This window comes from Phalaenopsis equestris, unplaced genomic scaffold (assembly GCF_001263595.1).
Source record: "Phalaenopsis equestris unplaced genomic scaffold, ASM126359v1 Scaffold000820, whole genome shotgun sequence".
Taxonomy (NCBI): domain Eukaryota; kingdom Viridiplantae; phylum Streptophyta; class Magnoliopsida; order Asparagales; family Orchidaceae; genus Phalaenopsis; species Phalaenopsis equestris.
Window position 1 is genome coordinate 149,880 of NW_018165260.1, and position 12,250 is coordinate 162,129.

Below are 12,250 nucleotides of genomic sequence, written 5' to 3' on the forward strand. Positions count from 1 at the left end.
TTTCCCAACAACCCCCCCCCCCCAAAAAAAAAAAAAACATTGAAATTTTCTTAGTGCCTCACTCATGGGTTAATTAAAATATAAGAGGTGGAATTATAATTTTTTGATTTTGATTTGATTTTTATAATTATTTTTACTCAAAAATAAGAATTTTCAATATTAATTCATTTAATTAATCAAAGTAAGGTTTCTGTTCTTATTGGAGGTTCACTTAGGTCAGAGAACCACTTGGACCAAATTTCATGATTTTTTGAAATCCAAACAAATCTAATGAACTAAGGGCCCGTTTGGGGCAGCTTAAAACTGTGGTGGCGTTTTTGAAAACGCCGCTGTAGTGTTTGTTTCGCACGTTCGGCCAGCTTTTTAAAAAACGTAGTTTCGAATTTGGCATAATCTGACCCGCGGTATTACCCCTGCGGTTAGCGTTTCCTTCGCTGCGTTTAACCTTGAATTACTTCCGCTGCCCTTCACATAAACTGTCGCGAATTACCTCGCTCTTTGCCTACCTCGCGATCCCTAGCCGCTCCCTGCTTCCTTCTACTCCCTCGCAGCTTCTTCCATCAGCAATAAGCTCAGCTCTCTTGCTGCTTCTTCCGTCCGCAATAAGCTCCTCTCTCTGCTCTCTCGCTGCTTCTTCCGTCTCTCTAGCTGCTTCTTCCGTCCACAATAAGCTCCTCTCCCTGCTTCTTCGGCGTTAATCCTAGGAGGCCAGCAGCTCCTCTCTTCGGCATTTATCCCCTTCCAGGTAAATCCCTTCTCTCCTTGGTGATGTAAGATGACTTGCCATCTTGATGTTGCACGTTCTAATGGCAAGTAGTGACTGCTAAGAAAAGTGATGACTTATTAAGAAACGAGGGAATGATTGGATGTTTGGTCGTTTGTTTCCTGTAACTTTTTGAGATATCCTTTGGTATGTTTGATGTGTGGGTTTTGGCTTTTTTGTTGATGGTAATGGTGCAATTGGGATGTGAGGGATTACCGATGTTGAAAGGGCTCTTGTGGATATGCATTTTTGCTTTGGGTTGTGGCAGTGATGGGGGTGTTTTCTACCAGGTTGGTGGTTGTTTTGGGACTAGGTTGTGGCTGGGTGGGGGTTGTGATGGAGGTGTGATGGGGGGTTGGCTGTGGTTTTGATGAGGGGTGTTTTTTGCCCGATTGTTGGCTGTCTTAGGACTTTGACCCAATAACTCATTTCTCTACAGGGTCTACTGTCTTCTTGTAGTGATGGATTCATTTGTTGGTATATTGAGTTCTCTGAGACCTCGCACCTGTAAAAAACTGTAATTTATTAATTCTTTCAGCAATTTCAACTTCTATTGTGACTCATGAATTGTCTTTTTAATCATTCAGAAATAATGAGCTCCAGGATTTCAAGGACCTCCCGACGAGTGCGCTGCCACTGCGGATTATACACTTCCCTACTGACGTCACTTCAGGCACATAGTTACAAAAGAAATTTTTATAGGTGTTGGCGGTGGGCAAACGGTCAGGAGAAGTGTCTTCTTGCAGCGGGCAGGCGGTTATGCAAATTTCATTGTTGATAGTGATTGGGGTTAGATGACATCCCTGGAGGACGACGTAGCTCGGGACATACGCCGTCTGGATTTTAAAATTAATATTATCATATATTTTAATGTAATTTTAATATTTTTTTTTTCTTAGTACATTTGATACTCACTGTTATATAAGGTGTGTATCTTATTTTTTTTACTATTCTGAAGAGATTTTTTGCTTCTCAAGTATCAAATATATTGTTATGACAGTTTTGTTGCAAACAGGATTGCTACACAGGAGCAAAATGATTGTTTATATACAATTAGTTGTAAATCAGTTGTTTTCTAACATAACAAATCAAACAGCCAACTAGCTTATCCAGATCAGCTGCTGATCAGCAGCTTATTTGAATCAGCAGCTTATCAGCATAAGCTGGATAAGCTGCAGCTGCCCCAAACAGACCCTAAGTCCTTTAGTGAGACAGTCAGGCACTTGCTCTTCAGTGTTTACATGACTTAGCTCCAGTAGCCCGTTATTTAGCTTTTTCTTGGTGAAGAATCTATCAATATTTACATGTTTGGCTCTATCGTGTTGCATTGGGTTGTTGGCAATTATGATTGCCAACTTGTCGCACAACAATTTCATTTTAGTTTCTTGGTCCACCTTGAGCTCAACCAACAAGGCTCGCTGCCTTATCTTTTCGGCAACTCTTAAGGTCATGGCCCTGTACTCCGCCTCTACTGTTAACCTTGCTACTACATACTGTTTCCTGCTCTTCCAAGAAACCAAGTTACCCCTTATAAACATATAGTATCTTGAGGTGGATTTTCTGTCATCTGCACACCCCGCCCTGTCAACATCACAAAAGCCCTCAACGGCTGCATGCCAATTCTTTTTGAAGATCAACCCCTTCCCTCGTGCACTCTTCAAGTACCTCAGAATCTGATACATTGCATCCATATAACTCTTCCTTAGATTATGCATGCAACACCTCACCACGCTCATTGCAAAAGAGATGTCGGGTCGAGTGCGACACAAATATATCAGATGACCCACCAATATCTGGCTCCTCTCACGATCAACCGATTTATCTGCCTCTAGTCAATTGGAGAGACTGCAAGTTTGCCCTTAACGTGACCGTTTCCTTGAGGAGATTCGGTACATACTTTATCTGGGACAAAACCATCCTCTCCGGTCCACAGATCACTTCAATCCCAAGCAAGTATCTGAGCTGTCCAAAATATTTAACCTCAAATTCATTGCTCAATCTTATCTTTAGTTGAACAATCTTTGCCTCATCATCGGTGCCAATGATGTCATCAACATACACAAGTATAGCGGTCTGATCTGCATGTTGTCGAAAGAACACTGTATGATCTGCTGACATCCCATGCCAACTATAACTTTTTAAACTTGCTAAACCAGCTCGAGGAGATTGTTTCAAGCCATACAGTGACTTCCTGAGCCTACACTCCTTTCCGATTGTCTGCACTGTATCGATTCCCGGTGGTATCTCCATATATATGGTATCTCCATATATATTTCCTCTTGTAACTCACCATGAGGAAATGCAATCTTCACATCAAGGTGGTGTAACCTATACTCACTATTCACTGCCAGAGAAACCAGTATTTTCATTGTACTTATCTTTGCTACAATTATAAAAGTTTCATCATAGTTAATGTTACATGTCTGACTGTATCCTTTCGTGATCAGTCGCTTCATTGTGAAGATCTACCTTCCTTTTTGAAGTTTGCTTCATTTTGATGGTCCAATTGCACCAAACTATCCTTTTCTCCTTTGGTAGTGGCACTATCTTCAATGTTATGTTTTTATTAAGAATTTTAAGCTCTTCATTCATAGCTGCTTCCATTTGGGGTCTTCTTTAGCAATCTGCAAACACTTAGGTATAAAGAGAATGTCCAAAAATGTAGTGAATGCTTCATTTAAATGTGATATATTAGAATATGAAACAAAGTTAGCAATATGATGTTCCCATCCAAAACAATCGGGAGGATGTCCTGCATCGCTGCGAGAGATCCTCCTTAAAGTTGGAGGGTTAAGAGATAGGAGAAGGAGGAGGAATGATATCACCTAGGAGTTTTTAGTTGGAGGTGGATGGTATAGGTGTCTCAAATGTAGGGGAAGACCAGGAGAAGAGATTAGCTGACATAAGTGGCACTGCAGATACCGGTATCTTATTTGGCTTCCTTTTCCGTGTTTACACTCTTAGCTCACATTCAGTCTGAATACCACCACCTTTGGGTTTACTCTCATTTTGTTGGTTCTTTAACTGATTCATCTCACATCACAGGACAAGACATTGCTCTCACGTGTACCACTCTCTCACGACTGTTACTCACCCCCTTTGACTTATATCTCTAGTACTTGGTCTCAGCGATAAAAAGTGGGGGTGGGGGGGTTTGTTGGTTTGGGGGAGGAGTCGCCCGTGAGAAGCTGTCGGTCACCGGAAACTAAATCCCGTTGCCCGCTTCGGAAGGACATTTTAATTTACATATAAATTTAAGTTTAAAATCAAATATAAAATCAAACTGACCCCATGAAAGAGCGCTTTACCTCAAATCTTGTATCTATCCCGAGGGATAAACACAAGACTTGAGGATGAGACTCGATCAGATAAACTAAGATATAGATGACGTCCGTTTGGTCTGCGAAATCGTTTTATTTGCCGATAAATTCCCTTATTTAATATGAAAAATTAAATAATGTTTATTTTAAGCTGGGTTCGGAAAAATTTCCTATAAAGGCAAGCCCCTATAGTTAATTACATCTTAAATGACCGAAATCACTTAAGAATACTCTCGATAAAAATCAGAAAAAATTATCTTCAAGGACTTCAAAATGATAAGACTTTTCAACGAAATTGGACAAAGAAGTGTGCAAAACGGGTTCAAATTTGGAACATTTATTGTAGAATATAAAGGAGAAAGAACTAAGAGATGTCACAGATCCGGAGGAGAACCTCGGTGCTTCCCAGTCTACCCTATGGTTTGGCTTCAGTTTCGAGGAGGAATATTCAATTGTTTCATCCTGCCAATTTTATTTAATTAGAGCTTACATTGGTGTGGTTATTCATGTGAAATTATCACACAAATAACCTGGAAGATGTAAGGATTTAGGTCGTAACGAATGACAACCTTATAATCCTAAAGTGAGTTAAGACTTAGATCGTACAACAAAGCTATACAAATGCCTAACAAAAAGGGTTGAGGATTTATGTTGCACTAGGCGAACAACCTCGAAATCTTAGGGATTGTTATTTTGATTTCTAGGAAAGGAACGGTTTAGCTGAGGAAGACATTCACATGTTCTGCTGTTGAAGATGGTCGTGCTGCCCACCACGCTAGTTCCAAGCTCCTTGTCGTGACGAGTTTAAGTTTTTTAGGGTGCCCAGTTATGATATCAAATCAAATGACCCTATGGTAATAGTCCTTTAAACATTCTATATGGAAAGGAGACTTGCTTAAGGCTTTACAATATCAAATGTGCAGTACAAGACAAACAGTAAGATGCATATAGAACGGTAGTAGGTAGAAACATGCATAGTATAACATGCTGTACAGGAAGAACAGTAGCAAGTAGAAAACATGAATAATATAACATGCTATACAAGAAGAACAGTAGCAAGTAGAAGCATAACATGCTGTACAAGACAGTAGCAGGTATAAACAGGAAAATGAAGTGCTGTAAAATGTAAAACAAACCTGTACGCTCATGAGATCCGCTGTTTCTTAAATATAGCAAGCTGAAATACATTGCAAAAGAGCGAAGTCTGGAAGGAACGTCATTCAGGAAATCCGAAAGAGAGTGTAACAACGACTCATGACCGAAAACTCGAGAAAATTAACGAGAAAAGACTCAAGTAAAAATCCACAAAAGTCTCGGAGAAATCCCAAAAAAACAAAGAAAAGAGACACGAATGCTCTGTCCAAAACTTCGATAAAACAAATCGTTCAGATAAAAGGGGACCGCAAGCACTCGTGTGGGGCTAGACTCAGATATATGTATATACTCGAGGGTCCACGAAGACTACTCGGTCACCCGAATGTATAGAACCCGCCACTCGTCTAGAAGTGTGTCCTGAACCTCACTTAGAGGGTTACTTTCCAGCCTAAACAGGTATTCGTCAAGTGGACAACCAGTTTTAAAATATGTTTTATGTTTTTAACATGCATATAAATTTTAAACATGCGAAAAAAGGAGTTATCAATCTTTTTCTTGTTTTATAGAAAAGTATTATTTTTTTTTTTGAAGGGGGTTTATCAAAACTTGTTTTTTTTTGTTTTAGAAAACTTTTGTTGTCCACGAGTCGATTACGCCGTCGGGCGTGAGACTGCCAACAACCCGAGGGGGCTCGAGACAACTCCCGGTCGGTGAAGGATACCGTTATCCTATTGTTCATCAAATACCTGGATCTTGATGTTATAAGATAGGGCATCTTTCTGCTCTATCTTCAGTGTGCCTTTATCATCACCACCCTACGCCCCAAAACAAACTACTTGCGACATTGCTTGATGGTTTCACGTATAGCAAAATGCTATACGTGGACACTTATGCGTCAGACATAAGCGTCGAAAACCGAACCAAGAAGCAATGAAAGAAAAGAACAAAAATGGGGTGAGAGAGAGAAGACACTGATCCATCTAAAACACCGAAAAGGAGAATAAATCAGTTCTCAAAATTCCTATCGAAAAGACCTGAAAAAATAGGGTCTAAGGTCTTTCCTAACAAACATAAAATGACACTTTGCGCTGATTTTTGAAACCCCAAAGATGTAGGATTAATCAAATCAACTAAATGCTCTCCCAAATAAAGCTTACAAATCTTCCCAAACCTCACAAAAGGAAAATGACTAGGAGAATACCACCACTAGTATTCCCAAATTCATGCAAGAAACCATAATCTTCCAACCTTCGAATTAATCAATAGCCTTATATATCAAATAAACATAAAATCTTCTAGCCTCATATATCAAATAAGCATAAAATCTTTCCATAAAACCAAATAAATGCTCACGACCGGGGTTACTACAAAGAGATGAACAACAGGTAAGCCTCTCGGCCAGGGCAACAAAAAAAACGAGGGGGAGCTATTAAAGTTCACGGCTAAAGAAACCCAAGGCCAAAAGAGGCTCACGGTTAAAGGCAGCAGGGGACAGCTGCTAAAGCCTTCGACCAAAACAAAAGCTAAGTTTCAATAAACTCAACACCCAAATCTTCCCAAAATAAGAAACCGAGCCCAAGATTAAAACCCAAGCCTTAACAGAAATTAAAATTCCAGCCATCTTAAGGTAAAACCGAGCCAACCCAAGTTTTTTTTATCAAATTCCAGATTAGTTAAAGACCAGACCGAGCCAAGCAAGGTTAAAACCCGAACCCAACAAGGGTCGAAATCCAAGCTGCAATTGAGACCTCCAACACTAAGCCACAATAAAAGTTAGAGCAACATTCTCATGCTTTTAAGACATCTCACTACCACATGCTTTGAATGAAAGCGTATGAAAGCTTCACAGTACACATACTAACATGCTCATGAGAAGGGCCAATTATTTCAAAACCACCCCCTTAATTACTTCCAACATAAGTATGCCTTGGGGGATAGAAAACATGCTATGACTTTAGTGCTTTAGATAAACAAAGTAAAAGAAAGGACTAATAGCATGCCAAATCCAACTTCTAGCATATATGCATATTTTTTTTCTTTCACATGCTTTGAGTGATAAACATTTTCAAATACAAGCATGGTGGCAACTAGAGTACTAAACCATACCTTGAAATCATCATCAGAGGCTCGACAAGGTTAAAACCGAGGGTCAGCAAAGCACAGAGAAAGGGAGGGAGAAGAAAATACACACCCTCAAGCTTTTAAATGTCACTCCCACACAATAAGTGTATAAAGAGTAAGTTAGAACATGTTTAGGAATGAGGCATATAGTAATCTCCCTATTCTAGCATGCTAACAGGACTTGACAGAGAACAGGGACGAGCACACATAAAGCACAGGGGCTCGGTAAAGAGCAGGGCCGATTGCAGACAGCGCACAGGGGGAGAGGGAAGAAGGTACCTCTTTGAAGCAAAAAGAAAGTAACACAAAAACTCTAAAAACACTCCGGAACTTCACTTTCTCTCTCAACAGCAGGAGGAAACCGATTCAAGCACCAGAAGATCAAAGAAGTGAGTGAGAAAGAAAAAGAGCAGAGTTTTCTCCCTTAGAAAGATTTTCGGCCCCCTTGGATGCTTCACAGAGGAGCTCTCATATACATTAAGGGCAGAGGAGGCGAATGATTAAAACGATACGGCCGAGGGATCGAGAGATGCGGGGAATTAAACCCTCGCAGAGGATACGATCCGCGACATAGGAGATCAAATCCATATCACAGAAGATAGGATACAAGGATGGGCGTCTGCGTGATCTGTCTCGCGTGCGAGAGGCGAACGCGGGAACGAAACCCCCCTAACGACACGAAGGAGCGGGTTGGGCGACCGAAGACAGGCCCACGGGTGCGAAAGAATGAGGCGGGGAGGGGAAAATGAAATTTGGGTAGATTAGGGATTTTATGATAGGTTATTAATTATTATAATAATAATAATAAAATATTATTTATTATAATTAACACTTAAATAGGTATTTTTCCCAAGACGTGCCGTCACAATGAAACGAACGTCCCCTCTAAGCAAAATCGACGTTCCGGACGCATCAACGCAGTTCGTTTCGTCATCCGGAGTCGTCCGGACAATCTCGTCATTGATCGGGCAAAAAAAAAACGCGTCGCAGTCCGAATTGTATGAAAATCTCGGCTCGAGTTCGATTAAACAGGACGGTGGAGAGCGTAGCGGCGCCAAATCAAAGAGTAGAGCCAATCTTAAGGCTGTCAGTCCTATAGGAATGCTCTCTTAGTTCCTTCGGAGTAGCCTTACCTGTTAGGCAATAGCAGTCAAAACTACTACATGGAACGTCAAGTCGAGCGAAGAAGAGTTCAAAATTGCTAACGAGAAGGACTCCTTCACTAGTTTTCTGGGAGTAGTCGACAAAAAGATCCTACGGCTAGATCCTAGGCTACTAAGGAGGGGAAAACTACACCTCGACCGAAAGCGAGGTCAACAAACGAACCCCTAATAGGTGTGGTGTGCGGGGCGGGCACACCACGCGTATTGGCGTTGACCGACAAGATCAACAGGACCAACACAGATTTTGAAGCCAACAGACCTAGAAAGAAGCATAGAATCGAGTGCTAATTGTTCCCGCTCGGGAACTAGCCAGTGCACATCCGATTTTAAAATCGGTGATCAGGAACTCTCGCTGTGGATTGGAGAGTGGATTTGGAGTCACCAAATTTTCAATACTTGTCGAGGATGGGAATTAACATTTAGGTGCTGACCCCAAGGTGGGAATCGAAGTTTAGATATTGATCTTGGAACGGAGAGTCAGAATCTAGGTACCGATCTCGAACGGTGAGAATCAGAATTTAGGTACTGATTCAGAAACGAGAATTGAAATTTAAGTATCAATCTCAAGAAGAGAGTCGAAATTTTGGTATCGATCTCGAAAGGTGAGAATCAAAATTTAGGTACTGATCCGAAAAAAGAGAATTGAAATTTATATATCAATTCAAGAAAGGAGTCGAAATTTAGGTATCGACCTCGAAAGGTGAGAATCAGAATTTATGTACTGATTCGAAAAAAGAGAATTGAAATTTATGTATCAATTCAAGAAAGGAGTCGAAATTTAAGTATCGACCTCGAAAGGTGAGAATCAGAATTTAGGTACTGATTCGAAAGAAGAGAATTAAAATTTACATAGAGTTCGTGGTGTTGAACTCATAGATATGTGTCATCTGAAGATTGATGTTGGTGAGGAAGATATGCGGGATTTTATGAGGTGCAAAATTTTGTTTCAATGTTAACTTTGTTGCATTTGTTTTAAGATTTGGACCCAGTTTCAGACAAGCACGACGTTTGAGCTTTTAAAAACGAGTATTTGTCTCTGAAACATCACGAGACACGGTACTTCTTGAAATATCGTCCACTGACTAAGGACAAGTGTTAGAAAATAACTCACTCTTTAAGGTCTTTAAGGTGCTATCAGAAGAATTATATTCTTTTAAGTACCTATAAAGATGTGTTATTTCTAAGGACGCCACAGCTGAAGTGGTCGCAACTTTATAGCTTTGTTTGTAGTAGTTGTCATTTGCTTTGACATTGATTCTGTAAAAGTTGTCGAGGTCGTCTTTGAGAAATTTTTTTGACGTTCTTCGAATTGACGTTGGAGTTATATTTGCTGGGCACTGAAAGATACGACTTCGGGGTCGAATTTTCATTAACTGCTAATGTCATCATCATTTCTTTAATTCTTTCTTTCTGAGCCTAAGCAAATTTCAGAATTTTTTTCATGTGATCAAAACATTTTTCTTTGTCCAAAGATATTTTTGAGCCAATTAATAACTGACCAAAAGACTTGAGATCGTCGAACTTTTTCTTGAATATAATATCAGGAGAAATTTCTTAAGAGAGCATTTTAAGTCTCATTAATTAGGGGAAACTCAGACACCAATTTTTGATTATACGTCTACCTCAAGCTTCTTCTCAGGGAGACTTTTCTTTTTGCTTTGATTTCTGGATCAAACTTTTCACGCAATCATTTTTTTTTCTTTTCCCCATGTTTTGTTGAGAATTACTATATCTGGTAGAACATGATTTAAAGATTTTGAATGTTTGAATTCAGACATCAATTTTTAATTTTATGCTCACCTCAAGCTTCTTCTCAGGGGTCTCACAAATTTTTTCTTTGTTCCGTTTATTTTCTGAGAATTTCTATATCTGGTGGAATGTATTTCTCTTAAATATTTTGAATGTCCAAACTTCCCTGACTAATAATCCTCAAATATTTCTTAAGACAAATTCTGAGATATTATAATTCGTTCGAAAGTCAGGACTCAGTCACATGGCAGTAAATTAGAAGGCTCGTGTTATCCCGAGTCAATTACTTGTATTTCAATCACACTATCTTATTTTGAAATCAACTTAGGACCCAGTCCAAATTTTTTAAAGTGAATGACTCAGTTATTAGGGCATTAATTCCACTCTCCCCTAAAATCATATTCGTATCAAAATATCCATTTTCTCTTTTGATGTGATGGGCTTTCCAAATATCGAACAATTCTGGTCGACAACAAACTCTTTCTTTCCTTTCATTCATTGCGGCGGGAAGGATGGGACGGACTAACACTGATCCTGCTAATATCCCCTTTAAACAACCAAAGTAGTACAATAGTGGCCAAGAGGCATTTCATCCGTTGTCAGTTGCGTAGAGATCAATTGGAACAAACAACTCTACCGAAATTATATTGATAGAACTTATTTCAGGTTCTTTTCAAGTATGCTTTCGGGATCGTTACATTTCCACTTTAGAAATTCTCCTCAAGCCAATCCTTGAAACTAAAGCAGTCTTCTATGGTGTGACCGAGCAATCAATGGTATGGGCAGTATTGAACATGGTCCTCTTGGTCGACCTCTTCTGGCCTTCTTGGTTCTAGTAGTCCGAGTCTTTGTTTCTTTAGCAAGTCATGGAATATATTCACCACTGACTTCTTCTTAAATGAATATACCTTGCTTAGTTGTTGATTCTTTTGTTAAAGACGACTTTTTATTTGCAGAATGAGGCCTCCTTTCATGTGCATTTGTTTGTTGCACGGGCTTTGAATTGGACCCAATCTCGAATCCAGAAAATGGTGGGGTATAAGCGTTGACTGACTCTTCCTCATGTAGAATCTCTTTTCCCTTATTTAGCAAAACAGTTGGCGCGGTGACGATGAATCTGGTCGTAGGAGCAGAAACAGTTCTCGGAGAAGTCCCAACACTCCTAACGACAAACTTTGCAGTATCAATATGGTTCTTTTCGACCAACACTTTTGAAGGGGAAAATTCTTTGGCAGACTTCAAGTTGAACTCTACAATAGGTTCTATGGTCTTATCTGTCTCGAACTTCATTATTGTGACGGCCTCCTTCCCGAACTGGATTCCAATATCATCGAACTCTTATCCAAATTTAATAACTGCCAGGTCAGACAGCTCATCCCTGTTGACAACGAATTCCGCTCTGGAGGCGATAGAAAAGATAAATTTTGGCGAAAACATTATCCTTGTCATTTGAAGAATTTCCGAAGATCAGCGACGTTCTGTGCCTTGCAGTTTCATCAGAAGTACTCAAGTTAACGTATTTGTCTTAAGAACTGAGCATATCCTTCATTATTTTATCTTGCAAATTTGCTATTCACTTGTGATTAAAGCATCGAAGAGTTGCAATTAACAAATTAAATAAGCGCCAAGAGGCACAACAATTTGGCTTGATTCACAGAAAAGCAAACCAAACCCAAAGGAGACAAAGAAATGCAAAGTTTAGGACCCAGTGCGGGACCAACTTCACAACGCACAACGCCCAGGCGGAACTAGTCCACCAACACACCTATTGGGGGTCCAACCCCACATAAAAGATCAGAAGTCCTTAATGGCTCCTGAACCTCTCCTGTTCAAAGTGATTGAACAGATGATACTGAAGTCCGAAAAGAGTTGATCGTACTTCCCAAGAAAGAAATGGGTGAAGCATACCAACGGAAGAAGAGTAATTTGGTCCAAGAGGGACATGGACACATTACCGATGTATGAAGATAATGTTTCCTGATTTAAATGGAGAGAGAAGGTAATCCCCAGCAGAGTCGCCATAAGCTGTCGGCCAATAA

At 39.9% G+C, this 12,250-nt stretch overlaps 1 protein-coding gene across 1 annotated transcript in view; it reads left to right on the forward strand.

Annotated features, from left to right (window-relative positions):
* LOC110031450 (protease Do-like 8, chloroplastic) overlaps nt 1–12,250 on the forward strand; it is a gene marked incomplete at its 3' end in the record, with an annotated part of 51,068 nt that overhangs the window by 22,675 nt on the left and 16,143 nt on the right.